The 4,070-nt window shown below is 35.0% G+C and overlaps 1 long non-coding RNA gene across 1 annotated transcript; it reads left to right on the top strand.

Moving 5' to 3' along the window:
- Positions 1-2,141: 2,141 nt before the first annotated feature.
- On the top strand, positions 2,142-3,510 carry LOC131253963 (uncharacterized). Its single transcript, XR_009175388.1, has 3 exons — positions 2,142-2,398; positions 3,191-3,361; positions 3,440-3,510. It is a non-coding gene; the product is annotated as an uncharacterized LOC131253963 (long non-coding RNA).
- The last annotated feature ends 560 nt before the right edge of the window (positions 3,511-4,070 follow it).

Genomic DNA, 4,070 nt, shown 5'->3' with positions numbered 1-4,070 from the left:
CTGTATTTGCATTTTGCAACTTTCAGGTATCGAATATGTTTATAATTTCTATCCGTTCATTTATATATATATATATCTTTCATACAAAACTTCACTCTTTGACTTCTTAGTAGCTACTAGCTACCATTCAAAAAAAAAAAAAAACCTTAGAATCTGACTTCATAGTACACTAAAAGCGGTTGCACTGATCTGAATTTATTTTGCTTGTTCAGTTGTATGTGCCAAGATAAAGTTCAAAATGTGAATATACAACTCATTTCTAAGGTTTCAATGGTTGATCTTTTTATAAACATTTGCTGCACGGGCATGTCAAATTGTGCTTTGAAAATACGGCTGATTCAAGTTTAGGTCATTGAGTTTTGCTTGATTGATTTATGCATCAAGGCTACTAAGAAGTCAGTTCTCAGTCACTATTTGCGTCTAGTGCTGCAGACTCAAGAGGTAACAGTGAAGCTGGAAAAGAAGCTAGAGGATTTGCATTTCTCAGACAAACACGTCATCATTCCAAACCATCTTCATGTCCCTGAAGCTGAGAGAACTGGATTGAGTTTCGGAAGCTTTGATGCTAGTTTTGGGCTTAATGCAATCTTCACAAATGGCCCAAATACTGACAAGAGCTCTACACCTTTGTCTGAGTCATCTTAGGTGATCGAAGAGTCAGCTAAGGAGCCTTCTTCAAGGTCTGAAACTTTTTCCCGCCTGTTATCACTTTTCCTATCATGTGTAGAGTAGTTTTGAGCTCTTTTGGCTCATCGTATTACAAGGGATGTTTGTTCATCTTACATGGACTGAAATTCACAAAATACATGGATAGTGTCAGCTGTAATGAATAGTGTCAGCTTTTTCTTCTATTTTCTTTTGAGCGTGGATGGTTGGAATACATGTAGAATCTTTAAATCTACACATGCATGCCATAGTTCAATTTTTTGCATCTCATTTTCATTTTTTGTTAACTTTCTATTTTCAAGTAATTTTTGGAATGAATGGTGTCAATTCATAAAATTCAGCAAAATTAGTATTTCTTTTCTTCTTCTTTTGAGTGTGGATGGTTGGAATACATGTAGAATCATTAAATGTACAAATGCATGCCTTCGATCAGATTTTTGCATCTCATTTTCTATTGTTTTTATATTTTATTTTCAGCTAATTTTTCAAATGAATGGTGTTAGTTCATAAAATTCAGCCAAAAAAAAAGAGAAGATTTTTCTTTTCTTTTCTTTTCTTTTGAGTGTGGATGGTTGGAGTACACATAGAATCATTAGATCTACACATGCATGCCTTAGCTCAGATATTCACATCTCATGTTCTATTTATTTATAATTGTTTATTTTCAGATAATCTCTGTAATGAAATGTGTCACTTCATAAAATTAGCAATTTTTTTTTCTTTTCTTTTGAATGTGGATGGTTGGAATATATGTAAAATCTTTAGTTTTACAAATGCATGCCTTAAATAAGATTTTCACATCTCGTTTTCTATTTATTTATAGTGATTGGGACTGTGCACCGGTTGTCACTACATTGGTGAGCAATGAGCCAAAAATGACAGAGATTGGACTGCTCTAGTCCACGTTCTGATTGAGAACTTGATTTCCATGCAAGAAAAGGTCAATGACAACTGCTGTATTTTCTGGCGATGGCTCTGTTCTAGCTATATTGCTGCAGAGGATATTGTCACTTTATGGGACCTAGACACAAATGTTCTTGTAGCTGTAATTGGAGAGACTCTTACAGTGATTGTCTGAATATCATTATCGAATTGTGTTGTGTGTGCAAAGAAGACATTTGCTAGCTGTAATTGGAGAGACCCTACAACTTTGCATGTCTTACACTTGTGTATGTTTATTCCTTCTCTTTCACCTCTGTATGTTGGTTCTTTCTTTCTTATTCTAGATCGTTGCTGAAAAATTACTGATGGTTATCATACACATTAATTTGACGTGAAAGCTTACCAGAAGAGATGTGGCCTTGGTGCAAAGAAAGAGTGCCACAGAAAAAGTTCATTTTTTTTAGTGTTTTTTTATGCAGAATTCTCTATTTTCATTGATGATTTCATTGCTTTTCTTTGGAAATTGGTTTGAGATCTGTTTGATAGTATTTTGATATTTGATAAGTTGAATTCTTGAAGAAGCGATGACCAAGAAAAGGAGGCGGTTGATTGATAAACAGCCCATTGGCAGTAGTGCAGGTGATTCGAGTGGGAGCCATGATCTTGAAACACAACTCAAGCTTTATGGTACGGGTTTCAAAGAACTCAAGTGGGTTTTTCTTTTCTTTTCCTTTTTTTTCCACTTTTCTTTCTGGAAGACTTTGAAATGGCATTCGGAGTACTCCTGCAGGAGGCTCTCTGAACCAGGCCTTAATTAGACCTGCTAGGCAATGAACATCAATGTCATCAGGTACAATGCCCTTGTTCAGCTGGTCCCTCACATTTTCTTCCTTGCTGTTCTCGGGATTAATCATGTAACAATGCTTTGTATAATGATTGGGAAGTTATTGCATTGTGACTTTGTTTCTGGTTGAGATAGTTTATGTTATTTTTTGTGCATGTTGATATCATTGAGTTGGTAATAATACCATAGTGTATCCTGCAAGACCTTCATGAATTGTCTTGCAAATGTTGCTCATATGTTATTGTAATGTTAATGTGCATGTAGAGTCACAGACAACATATCTCCATTTATTTACTGCAATAGTTTGTAAATCCCTCATAGTAATGCCATAAAAAGTAAAAAAGAAAAAGAAAAAAAATCCTTACCGCCACACCTAAATTGTAACTTAGTTGAGCACTCTTTTCAGTTTGACTTGTGGCTTGATTTTTACTTGCTTATGTTGCAAAAGTTGAATCCATTGAAGTAGGGAATGTGCTCTAGTTACACTTCATATAGGGGTGTTGTTGTGTGTAAAGTAGGTATATGATTCCATTCCATGAAATTTGGTGGCATGTTTTATTTATTGTTGGATTTGACTGTGATCAAGCAATCTCTTTCAGATTATTTTAATGTTCATAGGGTGAAATAGCTTTCCATCATTTGAAAAAGAATGCAAAAGGTTCCGAAGTCATTCATGGAAGTACATGTAAAACTATTAGCATTATGAGGATTAAATTGATTGCTGTTGGGAAGGTGTGTGCTTTCTATGTGGAATCTCAGAATAGATGATCTTCAATTTTTCATTTTTCCAATTCACAGTGTCAATTGATTTCTTTGCATTCTTTGCAATTGCCAATGTATAATTTTACATCACAAGTGTTGAATGAACATCTGGCTATGGGGAAGGTGGATGAGTTGCATCCTGACTTGACAGTAGACACTCTTGGAATCTTGCATCCTGCAAACAAATTAATTCATCAACTTCCAATGGTAAAACTTCAGCCTGCTGCCACTTCCCTTGAACCACCCACTTATTTTGCACAAGTTGTGACAATGTGTTTGTTACAGGTCAGTGCATACTCATCCTTTGTAAGGATGGTGGGAGTTGGAATTGGTTTGGAGCAACAAAGAAGGAAAATGGACCCCACGACTAATGAACCGTAGTTCACAAATTGCACTAGAGATTTCATTGGCACAGTTGCTGACATATTTTACACAGGTAAATTTCCTCGTTGCAAGATGACTTTGCCTGAACTTTCTTTCCCTTTATCTTGCCTTTAATATCTATATTATGTCATTTGTTATTTATATATATGGTTCAGATATTGATAAAAACTTCTACTAGTTGGAGCTTTGTGATCCAACACATAGGGTGAGCCCTGAAAGTTCAGCAAAGCCAGCAAGTTTACTGTGAATGACGGTCACAATTCAATTAAAATTTAGCATGTGTGCAGATAACAATTCAATGGGAAAAAAATATGATCTTGGATTATTCAAAGTCAACATGGTATTATCTATGGATCAGTAGAAAAAAAAATTAGGTTTCAAAAAATACGTACAAATCCACATATAGAATCAGGTTGGGAAAGACACAAAAATCAACACCATTCGACAGAAGAAATCTGATCACTTAGAAGAAGAATCTGATTTTTGGTGACAGATTTAGCAATTTACACACAAGAAAATTAAACAACTTAAG

This window comes from Magnolia sinica, chromosome 8, assembly GCF_029962835.1.
Source record: "Magnolia sinica isolate HGM2019 chromosome 8, MsV1, whole genome shotgun sequence".
NCBI classification, from domain to species: domain Eukaryota; kingdom Viridiplantae; phylum Streptophyta; class Magnoliopsida; order Magnoliales; family Magnoliaceae; genus Magnolia; species Magnolia sinica.
This window is presented reverse-complemented; position numbering and strand designations above follow the sequence as displayed.